We start from the raw sequence: 23048 nt of genomic DNA, 5'->3' as shown, positions 1-23048 counted from the left end.
TTTTCTTTTTTGGTTTCAGACTTCAGCATCCGCAGTAATTTGCTTTTTTCCATTTATTTTTACAGCACCTTTAATGTGGTTGTAATCGCTCAGAAAGCCTGACTGGAAAGGAACATAGTTTATTTACAGAAAGCAAAGTAAAACCACTCGTACACACACTATACACCTGTCTGGGACTATCATTCCTGGGCCTGCCTTACAAAAGGCTCAGATCGTGAGTTCTCCTGGGTAGGCCATTGCCTGTACTCTCTGAAATTGACAAGACTGAGAGGTGATTCGGTGGAACTATACAAGATTCTGAAGGGACTTGACAGAATAGATACTGAGGAATTGTATCAGCTGGCTCAGAAATCTACAACACTGGTCCTCCGAATAAGGGGCTGGTCACTTAGTACTGAGATCAGGAGATGTTTTTTCACTCGGGGTTGCAAATCTTTGGATATTTAAGGCTGAGGGAGACAGGTCTTTGCTCTCCTGGGGGTTTGGGGAGCCGGTGGGAAAGTAGAGTGAAGACAGAAGACCAGCCTTGACCATATTGACTGCTGGAACATGCTCAAGAACTGTGGGTGTTCTTGCATGTTGTTGGTGCTGGATTCATCCGGGTAAGTACACTCCTGAGCTGTGTTCTTTGATGGTGGACAGGCTTTGAGAAGTCAGGATGTGAGTTACTCACTGCACAATTCACAGCCTCTGACCTGCTCCTGTAGCTACAATATTTGTATGACAGGTTCAGTTTAGTTTCTGGTCAATGGTAAGACCCCCCCAAAGGATGTGGTGGGGGTGATGTTATTGAATGTCATGGGGAGATGGGTTTGATTTTGATCCATTAGCAGTGGAGGAATGCTGATATACTTGTGTGTGAGGCTTGGTGGGAACTTGCAAGTGGTGGAGTTCCCATGCATCTGCTGCCCTTGACTTTCTAGGTGATAGAGGTTGTAGCATGGTAGGTGCTTTTGGAAGAGGCTTGGTAAATGGTTGCAGTGCATCTTACATATGGTACGTATTGCTGTCAGGGTGATTCAGTGGTGCGGGGAGTGAATGTTTAAGATGTTGGATGGGGTGAGGATCAAGCAGGTTACTTCGTCCTGGGTGGTGTCAAGTTTCTTGAATGTTGCTGGAGCTGCACTCATTGAGGCAAGTGGGGAGTATTCCATCACATTCATGACTTGTACCTTGTAGATGATGGACAGACATCTGGAGATAGCAGGTGAGTTACTCACTGCAGAATTCCCAATCCTGATCAGTTCTTGCAACCACAATGTTGATATGGTTAGTCCAGTTCAGTTTCTGATGGTAACTCCCCCAGATATTGATAGTGGGGGATTCAGTGAATGCAATACCTTTGAAAGTTAAGGGGCAATGGTTAGGTTCTCCCTTGTTAGAGATGGTTGTTGCTTGGCATTGGCATGGCATGAGGGTTGCTTACAACTTATCAGCCCAAATCTAAATGTTGTCTCAGTCCTGTTGCTTCTGGATATGATCTGCCTTATCTGAGGAACCATCAATAACTGTTGGGCCTAGATTGGGCCAAGGAATGCCTGCAGTGATTCTGAAGTTGAGATGATTGAGCTCCAACAACCAATACCTATTTTTCTTTAGTGATAGTCATGATTCCAACTACTGGAGTGTTTTGCCTTGATTCTCTTTTGACTTGATTAAGGCTCTTTAGTGCCACATTTCATCAAAGGCTGCCTTGATGTAAAGAGTAGTCATTTTTACCGCACCTCTGTAGTTCAGCTCTTTTGTCAATGTTTGAACAAAGGCTGTAATGAGATCAGGACAGGAGTGAACCTGGCAGAACACAAACTGAACATTAGAGAGGTGGTTATTGCTCAGTAAGTGGTATTTGATAGCACTAACAAAGCTATCCTTCATCACTTTGCTGCTGATTGTGAGTAAACTGATGGAAGGTTAATTGGTTGGATTAGATTGGTCTTGCTTTCTTTGGACAGCACACAGCTGGGAAATTTTCCACATTGTCAGATTTTGTAGCTGTACTTGAACAGCTTGACTAGTTCTGAGGAATATATGTCCAGTACTGTAGCCAACATGTTGTCAGGGCTTATAGTCTTTGCTGCAAATAGTGTAGTAGTTGTTTCTCGCTATCAAGTGGAGTGAATAGAATTTGCTGAACGCTAGCATCTGTGATGCTGGGGATCTCAGGATGAGGCTGAGGTGGATCATCCACTCTGCAGTTTTGGCAAAAGATGGTTGCAAATGTTTTTATCCTTCATTTTTGCTCTGACATGCTGGACTCCTCCATCATTAAGAATGGGGATGCGTTTGAGGGCTTTGCCTCTGCTTAGTTGTTTCAAGGCTCTCTTTTTTCCCAACCCTGCCCCCAAATTCACCACTGGATGCAACAGGACAACAGAGCTTTAATCTAATCTACTGGTTGTAGAATCACTTAGTTTAGCCTGTATATCATCCTATGTTGTATCTTCACTATTCTGGTACTTTATTTTTAACTATGCTTTGTTCTCCTCCTGCAATGGTCTGCTACGCTGCTGTTTGAATAGGGTCATAGAAACCCTACAGTGCACAAGGAGGCCATTCAGCCTCATTGAGTCTGCACCAATAACAATCCCACCCCAGGCTTTATCCCCACAACTCCACACATTGACCCTGCTAATCCCTTTAACTTACACATCCCGGGACACCTAAGGGGCAGATTAGCATGGTCAATCAACCTAACCCACGAATCTTTGGAGTGTGGGAGGAAACTGGAGCACCTGGAAAAAAAAAACCCACGCAGATACGGGGAGAATGTGCAAACTCAACACAGACAGCTGGAATCGAACCCAAGTCCCATGATTATTCTTTTTCCTGTCTTCAATGTCAGTGACTTATCATGGGATCAGCTTCCTGTACGGCAGTGGTTGACTATTTGCATTCCCAAAGATTCCTTCCTGACTCACGACTTCTTCCAAACTCCTACCACTAAACTCCCACTGCTGCGTGACTCACTTTCTGCTCCAAACAGACAGCTTTAGCTGAATGGTAACACGCACTTCTGAGTCACACCAACCCCAGAGACTTGTGAACACAATCTTATTCTGACACTTCAGTGCGGGGGAGCTGCGTTGCTGGAGGTGCCGAGATTCACCTGCCACCTCCGAGATCACGTGGTGCTATATAAAAAAACACAGGGGAACCCTCCCGGTCAACATTTATCACTTAGCCAACACGACTGAATTAGGTCACTGCTGCCTTTGGGATCTTGTTGTGCATACATATTGCGCTTCTCTATAATTATAATCAGTAAATAACTTAAATATTTTAGTGTCTTAAAATCATGAAAGGCTTAATTTAAATGCAAGTTCTTTCTTTCAGTGGTAGTGAATTTACTTTTCTGCAATTCAGGCTATTCTTTAAAGTTTTTAAAGTTATTATTAATTAGTATCACCAGTAGGCTTACAATAACACTTCAGTGATAATATTGGGCACTAGGAGGGCCACCTTGTAAAATTATCTCTTATATTCCAGCATTTGGGGATGAAGAAGACTTGAAGAAGGAGCAACACTCCAAAAACTTATGCTACCAAATAAACCTGTTGGACTTTAACCTGGTGTTGTGAGGCTTCTTACTGTGCTTACCCCAGTCCAATGCTGGCATCTCTACGTCATCTTAGATCAAGCATGGGGGTTGTTTGCTGTGGTCTGTTTGTGCTGATCAACACATCTGCTAATGACTTCACCTTTTACATTTCTAACTAGTGGTATCCTAGCTGCTTGGATGACATCCTAATACTTTTTGGTTCTATTTTGGAGATAACACTTAGCTGGGGTGTGACTAATAGGCGAGGAGACTACGGTAAATGTTTCTGGCCTTACATGATGCAACATATCCATCCTCCTTTGTCCCTCACCCTCGCAGAGCCAGGAAACCAAAGTAAAAAGACCCAGAGGACAGCTTCAAATGATGTACAATCCATAGCTCACACACCTCCTCAGCATATGTCACATATACTCTACTGATGCCATCTAATGGGATAGAGTGGGGCAATGGGGTTTGCTTTGGACTGTGCCAACTCGATGAGTCAAATGGTTCTGTTTGCTGTATCTTTGACCAGTATAGCGTTTAGTGTTTAGTTTTGGATGACAGTGCACACGCTAGCACACTATGCTCTCTGTGGACACAGTTCAATAATTCACATGCTCATATTCACAACTTCAATCCTCACCCCCTCTGCAGAGTTGAGCTACTTGTCCCCTCTTCCTATCTCCCTCACTCTCACACACACACAATTTTCTGTTCACTTTGAAATCAGGGAACAGATGTGGCCAAATCCTCAGTAATCATTCCTTGCTGATAATACTGGGCACCAGGAGGGCAGCCTTGTAAACTTATCCCTTATATTCCAGCATTTTGGAAATGTGGCGGAGGCTGAAATTTTAATAATCTTCCTATATTTAGTATTTACATTAGAACTCTTTCACATTGTTTCCTAAACTTTAATTACGGTTGCAGTGAAAACAATTTCTAAAATGCTCCTTTCCCCGTTTTTTAAATGATGCCAGTTTAAAAGCTAAAAACACAATGTAGAACAACTGAAGCAATAAAACAAACAAACCACAACGTTGACAGATAAATGCTGAAAGTCCGTTGCAGAACTAGCACGCACTCTTTGTTAAAGCTTAACAAACACAATTAGTACCAGCCCAGTAAATAGAAGCTACTAATGACAGCAACACATGTGTGGTAGGAAGTGAGCTGGTTTAACACAGATAAGGCAGTACTTGTATTTATAGCAGAGTGTGGGGAGAAACTGGATGACTGCCTGGTTCAGAACCAGAGCACGAGCTGGATTTGGCTCAGAGAGCTCTAACACTAAAAACCACAAGGCTTTATTGCAACTGTTCTCCCTCAATGCTGGCCATTCACACACAGCTGTGGTGGAGGGGTTTGTGACTTGCGGTCCGTGCTGGATACAGAAGTATTGTTTGTATGTAGGATTTTTAACATTATGTGATTAAAATTGTGCACAGAGTCTGTGTTACAGGTTGGCCAGTTCTGGCAATGTTACACATTGGGGAATTTGGTGCAACAGATATTTTGACAGTTTCTAATCCCTGTCCAGATTTTTTTTTGTTTTAAAATTAGCAAGGTCACACAAAACCAACTCGTGTTTGAACTGGCAGGCTTGCTAAATAGCTGTTAAACACTTTAGTGAGATCCTTGCTCCCTCTTTAGGCTTCTCTTTCCTGTTGTGGAATTTGCTATTAAGTTCTGTCAGTAACAAACTAGAACTGATTTACAGAGCCTGGTGGATGGGACTGGAAAATTCAGAGCGCAGGTAAAAATAGTTGAAACTTTTCCCCTCATGACTCTCGTGCTGGGTTGAGTTGTTTGCTGCACCATGTTGGGAGCCGCATTTACCTGTGTCTGAATCTCATGAATACTCATTTAAAAACCCAGCTCACTGGAATCATGTTCCCATGGAGGACTGCACCTCACTTGTCACCTTGAGGTGTGTGTGTGTGTGTCACCTGGAGGACTTGTGACCTTGACAGCGTGTGCGTCCTGTGGTCACCACTGCTCCGACACTGTGCCAAGGCTGCTCAGGTGCGACCAGTGGGAAGGCGAAGCTGGGGAGAGGAGGTGCTCAGAGCCAAAGCTTCTCACCTGAGACCGGGTGGTTGGAAGGCAAAGACTTGACTGTGAGGGAGTGGGGGCCCTGTTACACATGACAGAGACAAGGGAAGGGAGTGAGGCAAAGGCTTGACTAGCATATACCTGGGGGAAAGGCTACAAAGAGATACATGATTGAGGGTGGGTCGGGGTGGGAGGATACATGACTGAGGGGGGAGGGTGTTGGGGAAGGGAGCTCAAAAGGGGCGACCTTATTGAATGTTCTTAAGGCAAGGATAGATAAATTTTTGAAGAGTTAAGGAATTAAGGCTCATGGTGGGGGTGGGGGTGGTAAGTGGCGTCCACAAAAAGATCAGCCATGATCTTATTGAGTGGTGGAGCGGGATCAAGGGGCCAGATAGCCTACTCCTGCTCCTAGTTCTTACGTAGTGGCAGAGGATCCTCCATCTTGTTTTTGTCAAACAGGCACCGGGACCTCATACCTATCTGGTTAAGGATAAGGACCATAAGGGTGATGGGTAAACTGGTCATGACAGCACAATGCAGGGGGCCATTTAAGTGAGGAAAGGAAAAAGGAACATGATAGCCACCGGGGAATTTAATATTGTTCCCTGTAGCTGAGAACAGGATTTCCAAATGTTGTGTTACCTGCCCACTGCTGGAGTAAAGGACCTTTGCTTATGGGTGGGAAGAATGGAGTGAGAAGGGGAATATCCGATTCTCACGATCTACATCGGAACCATCAGGATAGGCAGAGCTAAGAATGAGGGTTCTGCAGAGGGAGTTTGAAGAATTAGGTTACTAATTAACAAGCAGCACTTCAAGGGTATTAATCACTGGATTACTACCTGAGCCAAGCAGAAATCGGAATTGGGTTAAGCAGATTAGAGAATTAAATTTGTGGCTCAAAGAATGGTATGCGGAGGAGGGATTTTGATTTATAGGGCACTGGTACTGGGGAAAGAGGGAGCTGGGATAAGCTCCACTTAAACTGGGCTGGGTTCTGTGTCCTAGTAAATCGTACAACTAGGGTTACGGATAGGGCTCCAAACTGAAAAAAGGGAAGGAGTCAACTGAAGGGAAATTTAGAAACCGGGGCTGCAGGATTAGCGGCCATTGTGGGGATGTCAAATGTACAGAGGGCTATTGACTGCAGTCACGTCACCCTCAAGGCCCCAGTGAAGAATCCAGGGAGATTCATTTACAGAAAGGGTTTCTGTTCAATAAGTGTGCAGTTGGTGCATGACCATCAGCTGAATATCATGCACGTGTGCACCAGACAATCCAGCAACATGCATGACAGCTTCATATTGAGGAGCTCCAATGTCCTGAAGGTCTTTGAGGAGGAGTCCAGGATGCAGGGATGGCTCGTGAGGTCCATGGGGTACCTGCTTCAGACTTGGCTGATGAGGCCTATGTGGAGGGCTGAGACTGACGCGGATAATAAGGTCCCTGTTGCCACTGGTTCAAGAGTGGAGCAGTGCATAGGGCTCCTGAAAATGGAGTTCAGGTGTCTGGACCTCTGTCAGGTCTCTCCAATACAGCCCTCTTAAATCACCCTGCCTGGTCCAGGTCAAATTTAATATACTGGCACATCTGGGCATACAGGCTATCCATGATGTCCTTCACAAGCTTGTGGATGGATGGTTGACAAATGACACAAAAATCTCCACTGGCAGTCTAGAAGGACGTGGTGGCATAAATTTAGTGGCCATCCCAGAATGGCAACACAGATCCTCATTCCCTCCCCCCACACTCACAAACACCCAGAACCTATGCAGTAGTGGCCACAGACAGTGCTGTGTGACAAGTCCTGAGGCTGCAGCACTGCCACTTCAGAGAGTTTCCAGCATAGCCCTCTCCTGCAATAGTGTTTGCTGCTGCCTGCACTAGGACCCAGAGTCAGCACCAACACCCAAGGTCAATGCTCTGACCCGGGTCTGTGCTGAGAGTCCTAGATTGGAAACCGTGAGCAACCACAGCCCTCTTCCCCCCCCGACTGTCCCCTGAGCAGCCCAGACTTATCTCCTCGCTCAACCTCCCTGCTCAAGTGCCTGAATCCTGCTGGAGCAAATGAGGTGGTTAAGGCAGGTGAGCTGGGACGATTGGGAGTAAAGCTCACTAATTACATTGTGATGAGTGCAAATTGACACTTCACTCATTTTAGGTGAGCTCCTGATCGTGTCGATTTTTTTTTCTCTTGGTAAAATGGAATTGAGCGCAGAAATGCGAGTCACATTGTGCCCTATTTTATGACATTTTCCCGCTGCAAAATGAGCGCAACAAGGTCGTAAAATCATAAGAACATAAGAAATAGGAGCAGGAGTAGGCCATCTGGCCCTTTGAGCCTGCCCTGCCATTCAATAAGATCATGGCTGATCTGTCGTGGCTCAGTTCCACATTCCCGCCCTCTCCCCATAACCCTTAATCCCCTCTCTTGTCAAGAACCCATCAACCCGCTTCTTAAAAATATTTAGCGAGGCAGCCTCCACCACTTCAACGGGCAGAGAATTCCAGAGATTCACCACCCTTTGAGTGAAGAAGTTCCTCCTCAACTCCGTTCTAAACCGCCCCCCCCCTTTATCTTGAGGCTGTGCCCCCTAGTCCAATGTCCTTTCTGAGCGGGAAGAGTCTCTCCACCTCTATCCTATCCATCCCATTCATCATCTTATACGTCTCAATGAGATCTCCCCTCAGCAGGTGCAGCAGGTGGGCAGGAAGGCGAATGGGATGCTGGCCTTCATAGCGAGGGGGATTGAATATAAAAGTAGGGAGGTCTTGCTGCAGCTGTATAGGGCATTGGTGAGGCCGCAGCTGGAGTACTGTGTGCAGTTTTGGCCGCTGCACTTACGCAAGGATATTTTGGCCTTGGAGGGAGTGCAGAGGAGGTTTACTAGGCTGATGCCGGAGTTGAGGGGGTTGACCTATGAGGAGAAGCTGAATAAACTAGGCTTGTACTCGTTAGAGTTTAGAAGAAGGCCCACTTTGTCTGGTTTATATTAAAATTAAAGCCCCCCATTATTATTACATTGCCTTTGTATCCAGCTTCAATTGTTTCTTGCTTAATGTGCTGCCCAACAGTAAAACTGTCTACAACCTATTCCCACCACCTGATACTTGTTGTTCCTAATCTCTACCCATGCTAATTTTAGCTCATAATAAAGGGAGCCAGTATTCTTTCTCACTACTGTGTTTAATCATTCTTTATCATCAGGCTACTCCCCCTCCTTTTCAATCCTGCCTGTCATTTTGAAACGTTTGAAACCGCGGAATATATGTTTCATAACTTTGGTCACCTTGCAACCAAGCCTCTGTAATGTTACACAAATCGACACCATTTTCTCTATTTCTGCTGTCAGCTCATAAATTTTGTTGCAAATACTTCACACATTCAGATAAAGAATCTTTAATTTTATCCCTTGCCACTATTCTTTTCAGAAGCCTTATTCACTGATGCACTATTACTGTTAAATTCTTTGTGCATTCCTGTTTCACTCTGCTTTGTCTCAACCCAATTAGTTACACTGCCCTATTGCCTTGACTTTTCTCTTTGGTGTGTTGCGGCCTACACAACCTGGCACAGCAGCGAGGAGACTTTTTGGAGGATGATGACGTGGAGGCTGACCAACAGGGTGTCGCTGGAGGAGGAGCAGGAGGAAGAGGGCGACGATGACAAGCAACACCACCCAGATGCTGGAGGGCTGGCAGCAGCAAGGGTGTGGCTTACAAGGGAGGCGAGGAAGACTCTGTCACCATATGCTTAGGTCACTAGGGGCCTTGTTGCTGGACATGTGTTCTATTTTGCCCCCCCTACCCTGGAGTCCTTCAATCGCCTGCAACATTGTAACACCAGAGTCATGGGCCTGAGTACGTTGTGTTAGTAAGTGAGTTCCTTTGGCACGCAGGAGGGTGATGATGACTTGCTAAACACCATTATGATGATGCCCTGGTGCAAACTAGCCTGGCTCCTGCCTGAATTCTGCATGCGCATTGGCATCTGGGTGATGCATAAGGGAGCAGTAAACGCCCATGCAGGACCCAGGAGTGGGTAGGGTGAGAGGGAGGGAATCTCTCCTGGGTTATACGGATGCCACAGCAGTTGCTGTAAGTCGTGCTGCAAATGCATGCTGCCTGCTGTAGCCAGTGAATTATTTGAGAACCTTGATTTTCTCAGCAGCAGTGCATTGAAGGGCCTTCCCCACAGACATTAACATGTATAATCCCTCTGGTGACCGTTGAGTAAGTACATCCGTGTTAGAGGCTAATTAGAGACAAATTAGTCACGGGGTGGGGGGAAATAACATTTATTGTTGCCAATAATAGTGCTTTCAAAATAAGTGATAATATAAAAAGATGTGAATGTGAAACTTTAAAGTGCCTAAATATTTTATCTACCGAGTGTTGCCCTTCACACATGGCATCTTAGTTCTGCAACAACTTCTTAACCTTACGTGACCTACCGCTATATCTCGGTGTCTCCCCAGGGTGGATATCGCAGGTGGAATTGGCCAGTGGTGCTCCTGCAGTGAGCTCCAGGAGCTTTGGTGTCATCTGTCAGTCCTGGAGGACCACCTGCGTTCTTGCCATGATGGCTGAGCCCTCTGCGATGGCCGCCTTGAGTCGGGCGCCACCTGTCAATGACAGCAGCAATGCCCTCTGAGACTGGGCCATGCTCTGCAGCCCCTCAGCCATGATCCTCTGTGACTGGCCATGTTCCCAAGAGCTGCAGCCATAGCCTGCTGTGTCTCAGCGCTGTCCCACTGGATCTCCTGCAAGGTCATGAGCCTGTCAGCCCTGGGCCACAGAATCACAAGAATGCTGTTCAGCCCCTCAGCTGTGGCCCGCTGTGACTCAGCCATGGCCCTCTGGGACTCCGGTGTGACCCGCTGTGACTCAGCCATGGCCCTCTGGGACTCCGGTGTGACCCGCTGTGACTCAGCCATGGCCCTCTGGGACTCCGGTGTGACCCGCTGTGACTCAGCCATGGCCCTCTGGGACTCCGGTGTGACTCAGCCATGGCCCTCTGGGACTCCGGTGTGACCCGCTGTGACTCAGCCATGGCCCTCTGGGACTCCGGTGTGACTCAGCCATGGCCCTCTGGGACTCCGGTGTGGCCCGCTGTGACTCAGCCATGGCCCTCTGGGACTCCGGTGTGACCCGCTGTGACTCAGCCATGGCCCTCTGGGACTCCGGTGTGACCTGCTGTGACTCAGCCATGGCCCTCTGGGACTCCGGTGTGACCCGCTGTGACTCAGCCATGGCCCTCTGGGACTCCGGTGTGACCCGCTGTGACTCAGCCATGGCCCTCTGGGACTCCGGTGTGACCGGCTGTGACTCAGCCATGACCCTCTGGGACTCCGGTGTGACCCGCTGTTATTCGGCCATTGCTTGGACCCTGCCACTCGTGGTGAAGATTTCCTGTCCCATTTCCACTGTGGACGTCATCCTTGCAATGTTGGCCTGGGAAGAAAGACAGGCAATTGCTGGTCTGCCTGAAATCTTTGGGACTCCTCCCAACAGCCTCACAGCTGGTCCAGTGTTGCTGTCAGCCCTCCTGCATTCTGTGGCCCTGTGGCTGCATCTCCAGCTGCTGAGAAAAAGTGAGCTCAGGGAGACCCATCGTGTAGCCTGGGGCCAGCTGAATCTTCTCTTGCCCGGTGCTCACTGCGGTGAACCTCCAGCCCAAACAATGCTGTCGCTAATAGTCCGCATGCCTTCTTCTCCCACAAGCTCCAATCCTGCTCCTCAAAGGGGGTGAGGATCCAGACCACTCCTCCCGCCCTCCCTTCACCCTCTCCCAGCGATGTAGGGCATCCTTCCCCTGTGAGGACAGAAGGAGCCATGTAAAATCTGATGGCAATAGTGCTGGAGAGTTTCTCTGAGGAGAGTTGCCCTCAGTGGGCAAGGGTTATGATACCCTTGGGTTGGGTAGGAGAAGGGAAGTGCTGGGGGGTCAGGGGCAGAATGCATGCAAGCTTTTGGGAGTGGGGGGATTTGGGAGATCATTTATGGGGAAGATGTTAGATGAGGCTAAACACTCACCCTAGCTGTCTGGTTGAGGCTCCTCAGTTCTTCTAGATTCTCCTGGCCAGTGCCTTGGCACTAACACATGCTGCCACTGCCTCCCAGGGTGCGTTTCCATCCCTTCCTCTGGGACAGTGTCCTGCTGGCTTACCGCCAGCAACCTGGCAAGATCAGCATCCAAAAATTGGGGGAGGGGGTGTCTTCCTGGAGGCCATTTCTTCCTGCATTGCCTGCCTGTCTGTCCATCCTTGGGGGTTTTTATGGAGCTGCCCCTTGTTAGGGCAGATCAGCTGCAGGCAGTTTGGGTGAGTCAAGCACCCATTTCAGCATTCCAATGAGTGTAAAGCAGTTTGCCTTGTTACCATGGAGGGGAAGCCAAATCAGTGCTTGTAGGTGTGATGATGGAAGGGGTGGAATTTGTACATCTGTAAAGATGGTCAGGGCCAGAGGAGAGAGAGGGCCTAGAATCATAGAGGTTTATATCATGGAACCAGGCCCTTTGACCCAACTTGTCCATGTCAGCCCTTTTTTAATCCCTAAGCTAGTCCTAATTGCCCCCGTTTGGCCCATATCCCCCTATACCCAACTTATCCATGTAACTGTCTAAATGCTTTTTAAAAGATAAAATTGTACCCTATCACCACTACCTCTGGCAGCTTGTTCCAGACACTCACCACCCTCTATATGAAAAAATTGCTCTTCTGGACCTTTTTGTAATTCTCCACTCTCACCTTAAACCTATGCACTCTAGTTTTAGATTCCCTTACCTTTGGGAAAAGATATTGATTTTTCCCTCATTAGTTTATAGACCTTTATAAGATCATCCCTAAGCCTCCTACACTCCAGAGAAAAAAAAGTCCCAGTCTATTCCAGCCTCTCTTTATAACTCAAACCATCAAGTCCCAGTAGCATCCTAGTAAATCTTTTCTGCACTCTTTCTAGTTTAATAATAATCTTTCTATAATAGGGTGACCAGAATTGTACACAGTATTCCAAGTGTGGCCTTAACAATGTCATGTACAACTTCAACAAGATGTCCCAACTCCTGCATTCAGTGTTCTTTTGAATGAAACCAAGCATGCTAAATGCCTTCTTCACCGTCCTGGTCATGTCAGTCAGTCATCGGGACCAGGGGGGTGATGAAGGGGCCATGTGCAAGGAGGTTCCAGGTGGAGGGTGGGGGTGTAAGTGGATCAGTACTGTTGGAGGGGTATCTCCAATGTCTGTGGGGGGGGGGGGGGGGGAGGGGGAGGCTGTATCTGACCTGGGGGGAGTTCTGTCAGTGGAGTTCTTTTTTTCTTCTTTTCCTGTGCATGCTTTGATCAGAGCTGCTGGCTGTCTGGTGAGTTAGGCCCCGCCCATTGACTCTAGAAGCTAGAAATGGTCGAGCCCACTCTTTCAAAGACTGAGTGAATAAAATTGAGTGTGAAAACTCGCCTGAAAAACAGATCAGGAACTTTCCCATGTTCACACTTGCTGAACATTTAGAAAAAAATCTCATAATTCCACCCATTGTATTGGTAAGTATCATCTGGAAGATGAGTTTGTACAGCTTCCTAGAACAATACTTGGTGGAGCCAACTGGATGTAATATTGTGCAATGAGGCAGGGTTAATTAATAATCTTATACTAAAGGATTCTCTGGTAATAGTGATCATAATATAATTGAATTCCATATTAAGTTTATAAAATGATGAAAGGCATAGATAGGGTGAACAGTTGGAAGCTTTTTCCAGGTCAGAAATGACAAACAGAAGGGGTCACAAGTTCAAGGTAAGGGGGGCAAAGTTCAATACAGACATGCAGGGGATGTTTTTTACAGAGGGTGGTGGGGGGCCTGGAATGCACTACCAAACACAGTGGTTGAGGCAGACATGCTAGGATCATTTAAGACTTACCTAGATAGCCAGATGAGCAGACTGGGAATAGAGGGATACAAACGGATGGTATAGTTAAGAACACATGATCGGTGCAGGCTTGGAGGGCCAAAGGGCCTGTTCCTGTGCTGTATTGTTCTTTGTTCTAAGGAAGTTAATAATCTCTTCTTTTAATCTAATACTATGTTATGTAGAATAGTAGTAAACCAAAGAATTGGGAGAGTTTTAGAAAACTGTAAAAGGTGACCAAAAGGTTGATGAAAAGGCAAAAAAAAATGAGAATAAACTAACCAGATTATAAAAATAGACTGCAAAATAGTTTTAATCATCTATGATAAGGAGGCGAATAGTTAAAAGAAATAGTGATCCATTCGCAGCAGAAACAAGAAAAGTGACTGTGGGAGTTTAAGAAATGGCAAGACTTTGGCTGGAATTCTCATGTCCCGCTGGCAGTGCATCCCCACTTGTGGGTTTCCTGCTGGTGTTGGATGGTAGGAATTCCCATTGACAGTGGCAGGGCCAAAGAATCCCAGCACTAGCAAACCATGTGCCACCTCCCACTGGCGGGAAACACGTGGCTAGAAGACCGGAGAATCTCGCTTTTTGTCTTTGATTCACAGTAGAAGACACAAATTATATACCAAATATAAAAGGTACCAAGGGACTAACAAGTGCAAAAAAAACCTTAAAATTAATATCAGCAGAGAAAAGGTATTCACAAAGTTTATGGAACTGAAAGCCAACAAACATCCAGAGGCCTAATGGCCATCATTCCAGGACTCCAAAAGCACTTGCTTTTATTTTGTTCTTCCACAGGATGTGGGGGTGACTCCAGCAAGACCAACATTCATTTTCTATCCCTAATTTCCCTTGAGAAAATGCTGGGAAGCCACTCTCAAATGGTACACCCACAGTTCTGTTAGGGGAAGGAGATTCATGACTTTGATCTAACATAGGAATGGTGATAGCATTCCAAGTCAGGATGGTGCGTGGCTTGCAGAGGAACTTGCAAGTAATGGTGGTCCCATACATCTGCTGCCCTTGATTTTCTAGGTACTGGAGGCCATGGGTTAGGAAGGAGCCTTGGTGAGTTGCTGCAGTAATTCTTGTAGCTGCTATCCACTGCTGCTACTGTGCATCGGTGGTGGAAGGAGTGAATGTCTAAGGTGGTAGAAGGGATCCAATCAAGTGGGTTGCTTTGTCCTGGATGGTGCCAAGCTGCTGAAAGTTGTTGGAGCTCAAGGCAAGTGGAAAATATTTCTTCACACTGCTAACTTGTGGCTTCTAGATAGTGGACAGACTTTGGGAAGTCAGGAAGTGAGTTACTCGCCACAGAAATCCCAGCATCTGTAAGGGTCGCTCAGCCCCACAGCATTGGCTTAAAATCTCCAGGAATTGAAGGGTAAAAATATAGTGGTAGTAAAACAAAATGCTTAGTCTGCTTATTTAAATACATTCCCTGCAGTCATTGATGTACTAACTGCTAAGCTAAGACTATGTACTTAGCTGCAGCTTTCAAATCCACCCTAACAAGCTTATCCAAGAAATGGATTCCCCATATGGTGTGATGCTGACTCTCAAGCCTTCAGAATCTATTATGGCAATCAATTGGGTCACTAATGGCCTTAATTACACTTTTTTATTTGAGATTTCCATAGTGCAGGTGAGGTTCCATCTTATAAGCCCACCTGCATACTGTGTTATTTAAAACCAGCATTATGACACTAAAAATGCCCCCCAGCCTCACCACACCCAATAACATGTCCCCTGATGTAGACCCTCCTGTTTTGGGAATTTGTTATTCAAATCATTGACATATTGGGGGAAATTTTCCTGTTCCTCCCGCCACATTGTGGGAGGAGGTGGACCATGCAAAGGTCCATTGGCCTTGGGTGGGATTTTCTGGTTTTGGGGCAAGCATGGCTGGAAAATCTGGCCCATTGAGTAAGGCCCATTAAGTGAGTGGGCAGATGGAGTTGTTATGTGGAGACATGGAAAGTTGTTCAGTTTGGTGGTGGAAGTGACCTTCCACTCTTTGTCCTCTGACAGTCGCAGTCCTTGTCAGTTGCTCAGGTGAGTCTGTAAGGTCCTCACCAGGTTGTGTGGCTGAATTGACGCAACAGAAGATACCCACCAATGTGAGGTTATCTGAATTGGTGGAAGGAGCATGGGGAAATGATGTGATGTTACGTTCTCCGAGGGATCCTCCTACTCCTCAGATGTGGCCAGCTGTCGTTTGACAAAGGGTCATCTGGACTCAAAACGTCAGCTCTTTTCTTTCCTTACAATTGCTGCCTGACCAGCTGAGATTTTGCAGCATTTTCTCCTTGAATTAACAACAAATCCTCATATTAAAGTGCATTTGAAACAAATTTACAAGAATGGGCAAAAATTGACATCCATTCAATTCATGTCAAATCTCAAAGTGAAAGCTCTTGATGCCTAACTAACATGTTGACTAGCTGTAATGAACAGAGAGAGGGATTTAGTATTAGCTGTCACTCTGAGAAACAGTCATGACCTACTGTGTACTCCAGAAGCAGAAATGTTTATGTTATGGGGGGAGAGCTTCCCTTAGGACATATGCTTCTCACAGTTCAGGATAAACCTGTTTCATTGAGAGCAGTCCATTGGAATCCTTATACATCCTGTATGTTCCCTCTCTTGTTCAAACAAATTTATAGATCTTTATCCTCCATGCTTCATTTTGTGTGGAGACGTTGTCGTACTTTGTGTCAGAGAAGTTGGATTGTGTTATGTTCTTTATTGTTGACTCTTTCCAATTTCATGTCACCAGCCACATTCTAATGATTCTGGGCATCTTCCTGCTCAGCACAAAAACAGTCTTAGTGATTGGAACATCCTTCCCACATGACATCTCTTCACTTCTTTAAAAGTCTCTTTCAAAACAAATCTCTTGGCCCTCTCCTAGTTCTCTACAAATGTCCATTTTCTCCCTTTTCTCTCCTAAATGTTATGAGAAGAGTTTTGTGACATTGAGGCTGATTTTAACTGTACTGTGCTGAATGACAGATAGCAGAGAGCTAGCTATCCAGCTTATCATTTTATTCCCAGTTGTCTTCAATGATCCGTTGTTGCCTGGTGGAAACACTCAAAATTGGCCAGAATGTGTGACTGACTGCAGCAGTAGAGGCGATTACATAAAATAACATCAAACTTCCAATATAGAATAATGCTGGAAAGGCTCAACACATCTGGCAGCATCTGTGAAGAGGGAAACACAGTTTGTGGAAAAGTCATATGGACTTGAAACCTCCCCCTGACCCTGAACTCCTTCTATTAGTCTCAGAGGTGAGGTAGGACAGGAAGTGGCCTATAATTGGCCTCTTAAGAGCCTCGATTGAGATGAGGGCGGGCAAGCTGCCCTAGGCCTCATCCGCCCTAAGTAACATTATGGGTGGGATTTTCTGGCCTTGCTCGCCCCAAGGCCGGAAAATCCCACCTGAGGTTAACAGACCTTTGGTCCATGTCCCCCCTCCTACGATTCCTGTGGAGGGTGGGACGAGAAAATTCTGCCCTACATGATATTGGTCATTGAGAGTAGATTGATGGGGCAGTTATTAGCCAATTTTGCTGACAGGGCATACCTGGGAAACTTCCAACATTGCTGTGTAGGTATCGATGCTGGAACAGTTTGACTAAGAGCATGGCTAGTTCTGGGACACAACTATTCAGTATTACAGCTGAGATGTCAAAACCCATAGCCTTTTCTGTATCCACTGGATTCAGGTATTTCTTCACATCAGATGGAGCGAATTGAGTTGGCTGGTTTGAAATCTGTGAAGCTGAGGACTTCAAGAGAAGACCAGGTGGATCATCCATCTGGCATTTCTGGCTGAAAATGTTTGTAACTGCTTCAGGTTTGTTCTCTGGCCTGATGTGGCAGGCTCTGTCATCATTGAAGATGACGATATGTGTGAAGTCTCCTCCTCCAGTGAGTTGTTTAATTGTTCTCCTCCTTTCACTATATGATGTGGCAGGGCTTAGATCAGATCTGATGGTTGTGGGATTGCCCACTTGTGCTGCTTCGCGTGCACTTAGTCTGATTGAAGCAGAGATGATTGCAATTTTTAAAGGAAGACTAGATAATTATTTGCAGATAATGAAATCAGGGCAATAGGATTAGTTTGGATTTGGTTCATTGAAGGACAGTCACAGGCTTGGGAGGGTTTGTGCCATCCTTTTTGCACTGTAAATATCAAGCGTTGTGTAATAATCAAGGATATCTTTGTTGAGTTTGAGCTTTCCTCTTTGTTTGGTATCTTTTCTGAGTGTAACCTAACAAAAAAGGAAGAGTAACGTTTATATGCTAACATGACCTCAGGACACCCAAAAGTGCTTTACAACAAATGAAGCTCCTTGGAGTCCTGATCCTGTGCTTCCTGATGCGTTCCCACTGCCAGGGAGGTTCCCAGAGCCGGGCAGATAATTTAAATACATAAAGCCCCAGTTAGGGGCAATCCTTTTGGTTCATGGGTATTTTGGCAGTGGCAAAATGATATCATGCTACTGATCACAAGAGTCTATCAGTCCAATTGAAGCAACCGCCTGCAGCAGACTGTGTGGCCATGGAGGGGCTGCCCCAATGGAGGGGCTGCAGGAGTGAAGGGATAGCCTGGTAGGCCCACCAATACCTCCCTGTTCTGTGGGACCTTCCCCCTTCCCTCATCTATTAATTTAACTTTATGTCTCTGAGGCCATTGTCATGTTGACTCAGCTGTTCCCACCTCTCTCGGTGAGGCTGCTGAGGTTCCAGAGCAACAATGTGAGCTCGCCTGCCACCCTTAATAGGATAGAGAGCATGCAGGTGGCTAATTCAGAGATTGTTCAACTTGTATCACTGCGGCTAAGTAAGGGTTCGGGTTTCCAGTTGGTCTTGATATTGGGATCCCAAAGCCCTGTGGGAAAACCTGTCCCAAACTGTCATATCACTTGTTACTGGTTAAGAGGCCAGGTGGGAAATCTATCCATAAACCTCTACCAATATTGCTCTAAACCTATCAGCAGGTATCATGTAAGGAAGGCACTGCACAATCTCCTTTGATTCTTCTTTTCCTCCTTTCATATAAGGAACACTTCCACAACGGGACTGCTGGTAGGACTAATTGTAGATTGTGACAGCGTGGCCCCTTTTATGGGGGCGATTGCTCCTGGGGTCTATCGGAATGGAGCATGTGAAGCTCAACCCATTGGGCATTAGGGCGTGGGCCCTGGTAGGTGGAACCTGTAGTGTGAGCTCGGGAATCAGTGGGACGGGATCTGTATCTGTACTGAGCTTGCTTCTGTATAGCTTTAACTATCCTTCAATAAATCACCTTCGTGATTTAATGTTTCCTTGTCATGTTACCTCGTGCTTCAACGCAGATGGCTGGCAAAAAAAAATCATGGGCGGGATTCTTCGGCCGCACTCGCCTCAAAACTGGAGAATCCCGTCCGAGGTCAATGGATATTTGCATGGTCTGCCCCTACCTACCACAATTCCAGTGGCGGATGGGACAGGAGAATTCCGGCCTATGTCTCCCTTCAAATCCTAAATTCCTCAGTGTGTGGAATGGTAGTGGATTCTACAAAACATGGGTGACATTATGAATTTAAATCATAAGAGCTACCCTAAAGATTTGTAAATAAGATTGTTGTCAGTGCAGGCTCAATGGGCCGAATGGCCTCCTTCTGCTCTGTAGGGTTTCTATGAATGTATGAAGATTTTCCTCAGAAGCTTTACACAACGTAGCTCAGGGTGACATGCTGGCACTGGATGATCAACAATGTCAAGCCATGGGTAGGTTGCAGGTTTGTGGACTTTGCCCCATTCAGATTGTGCACTGAACCATTGTGGCATTTCCTTGCAGGGTGGCACAGTGGTTAGCACTGCTGCCTCACAACACCAGGGACCGGGTCTGATTGCCAACTTGGATCACTGTTTGTGCGGCATCTGCATGTTGTCTCCTGTCTGCATGGGTTTCCTCCAGGTGCCCTGGTTTCTTCCCACAGTCCGAAAGACATACTGGATAAGTGCATTGGCCATGCTAAATTCTCCCTCAATGTAGGCGCCGGAGTGTGGCGTAGAAGATTTTCACAGTAACTTCATTGCTGTGTTAACATAAGCCTACTTGTGACACCACTAAATAAACTTTAAGTGAGGGAAATATCAGGAAGAAGGATTGACTTGGGCATTCCAGTAATTTGTCAAAGGGAGCTTGTCGGAACACTAATGGTTTTTATAATGATATAAAGATAACAGTCACTCATAAGGGATTGGGTCAGTATGCTGTGGATTTATTTATTAAGACTAGGAAGATGTTAAAAGATTTGCATAGTGAACAGCATGTTGCTGCCCCTTAAAGGCATATTGCAACAAACACCTCCTCTCATCGTCTCAACGGCACAGATGTGAGTCCATTCTGACAAGCACTCAGATCTCAAGTGTGCAAGTCTGTATCTGCAATTAATACATTTATCTGATACCCCTCTGGCATTTTTAATGCAAAATAAAAGGCAAAAACACAACAACAATCCCCTCCTCACCAAAAATAAACAACACTTCATCAAGGAGTCTTAATTGTGCATCATCTTCGCACAGAAGAAAAGTGGTGCAAACTGACGGCCTTCTTTTAATCAAGACTTGCACCGTAATTATTGGTTTCATTAAGGACTTGCTACTCGGAAGATGATTCCTAATGCATGATTAATTATCAGTGGAAGATGGAGCGTTCCATCACTAACAGAATAATTATTTTTAATGCCAAAGTAACAATCTTCATTTGAGCAACAAACACATTGAAAGACTCCTGAAGGCAGAAAATATGTCTTACTTTATTTTTATTCTAAATGTTACCTCTGGAATTGTAAAAATAACAACAAAATGTTACAAATATATCCTGTTAATGAAAAACTGTTAATGTTAGTTATATTTGTATAACTGGCAAGTTTCACTTAAAATAGTTGGTGTCTTAACATGAATTTGCCTATAATAGTTACCTCCCACTTACTAGCCATATAATGGTTTCCAAAGGAAATTTGCCAGCACAGTAGGTGAAGGTCAGGTTTGCGGAAACACTGGGTTTTCACACAGTAATGCAAGCTTCTCAAAATGGTGGCAGAGTTTCTTGTGCTTTTGGTTGGTTTTGGTGAGTTTTCATACAGTACCAATGGGCCTCCTAAATCTGCGGAGTCATGTGAAAGCTCGGTGTGGCCATGAATTATCGCCTGATTAACTGCTCAAAGCTCAGCCTGCCTTGCATACTGAACCACCTGATCCAGTATATGATCATCTTTGGTCTGTAGAGAGTCTGAGAGCTTTTAATCTTGGACATCCACAACTATGAGTTTGTGAATTAGTTTGTTCTTCAGTGTTCTGTACTCGCAGGAACCAGCAAATGATAGAGGCTAGTTAGGAATAATTCAATTAATTTCCCAGGTCGTCATTGTGAGCACTGGTTAAATTACTAAATTTTGCTTTGGGCTGAAATAGATGTCAAAGGCTTTAATGATAGAATCAGAATCTGCGATGGATTCCCGCGCACCATGCTTTAGGAGAACATTGTCAGCTTCTGGATCTACTGTATCAAGAAAGGAGCCTAATTGGGGCTTTGGTTCTTTTTGGTGAAGATCTGATGCTGCTCAAACCAGAGAAAATGATGTTTCCTTATCTCCCACTGTTGGCCTCTCTGCAGATCTGTGAAACAGGCGGAGCAGAGGAGGGCTGCTCACTAGGTATAGTCATCATTACCTCTCCCCAGTGTGTCTGCTTTTAGTGCCGCTTTCAAAGGTTTCTTCACGCTATGGTTTTTCTGAAAACACTAATGCGTGTAACACAGCTAATGTGTTCTGAAATGTGTCCTTCTATCTTGGACTCTAGAGGTAAGACTTGATTATTAGACAGATGCAGACATTTTCTGGTGTCTGATTAACACTTGTTTACTGGTACAATGTCTAACCAGGTTACAAAGTAGGCATGTAGTTCCTAGGCATGATTCCAATCTCCCTCTTGAGAGTTTAACACATGATTGACCAAGCTTTGTAGTACATCATCATCTACATCATACATTAGCATAGCTCATCTGTTAACTGTATACTATTTCCATGGCTGCTAAGTGTTTGAGAAGCCCTGAGGTCATATGAGGCCTTATATAAGTCTTCTTGTCAGGCAGGAAATTCACTGAAATGCATGTTCTCTGTGGGTTTATCCAATCTCCTGTTGCAACAACAATGTGGAATGTCAGACCGAGGGCAAGGACAAGGGTCTTCCTTGTGCTTTTGGATGTATGAAATCCTCCTTCCCAGATACATCGAGAAGCAAAGCCTCAAGCACCTTCCTAAGGCCAATGGGAAAGCAGTTTTAGCTGAATTTGGAGGATTCAGTCTCTTCTCAGCATAATATTGCTCAGTGCTGCAACTAATTTCTTCACCAATCCTGCCGTAAGGGTCTGTAAATGACCATTCCTAAATAGTTAAACATTCTGAAAAGAAAGCGGACAATGTTTTCCAAAGATTGCTGCCGATGGAGTGCGTCATAGCGGCATCGTGCTGAGGCACAGGGTGATGAGACACATGGCCATCACTATGATTTCCTGCGTACTGACTTCCTAGTCTCTGTTGGACCATCTGGGTAAGGCACTAAGTATAGTTCTGACTGTTCAGCAGATGGCAAACGGGCGAATTCAGGGGCCACACTCTCACACCTCCTGGTGGCCAGCTGGGGAATACCATCGGTGTGGACATTCAGAAGAGTTACCCGTCTACTAGCCTTTCTCGATATTATTGTGGGAGGGAAATAAAACATTTTCAGTAAATTGTTACATAGAATTACATGGAATTTTAAGCACAGAAACAAATGGATTGGATATCCAACTTGTCCATGCCAGTGTTTGTGCTCTACCTGAGTTTCCTCCTATACTAGTTAGAAAATAGAAGCAGAGGTAGGCCATTTGGCCCTTTTTGAGCCTGCTTCACCATTCATCTTAATCATGGCCGATCATCATATTTAATATTCCGGATCTCTTCATCAGCATATGTGAATTCCATATTGCTTATGAACTTATAGTTATGGCTTTAGTTTTAGACTCCTTCACAAGTGGAAGCATTTTCTCTATGACCAATCAATTAGATTCCTTCAAAAGTTTTAAAGACATTTTTATCAGGTCATCTTTCAGCCTTCACTTTTGGAGGGCAAGGGATCCCAGCTTGCTCAGTGTTTCTGAAACAACATTGAGGCTTAAACCCACAACCCTGGGATCAAAAGTCCCATGTTCTACTGATTGTTCCTTCTTTGGAGTGCTCAGTTTACATTTTAGTTTCTTAAATTCACCACGGAAAATAAATCACTCATGTTATCCGATATTCAGTGGGCTTTCCCACATCTGGGGTATATCTCTGCAGGGACAGGGTGTCTGCCTGCTATGCAATGGTTCTTGCCTTTGGCTAACTTACTGTTCCTCAAACAATTTGAAGTTTAAAGTTAAAGCTTTTTAAGTTTATTTATCAGTGTCACAAGTAGGCTTACATTAACACTGCAATGAAGTTACAATGAAAAT

This window comes from Carcharhinus amblyrhynchos, chromosome 2 (genome assembly GCF_965287045.1).
Source record: "Carcharhinus amblyrhynchos chromosome 2, sCarAmb.v2.hapA, whole genome shotgun sequence".
In the NCBI taxonomy this organism is placed as follows: domain Eukaryota; kingdom Metazoa; phylum Chordata; class Chondrichthyes; order Carcharhiniformes; family Carcharhinidae; genus Carcharhinus; species Carcharhinus amblyrhynchos.
Note: the sequence above shows the minus strand (reverse complement) of the source record.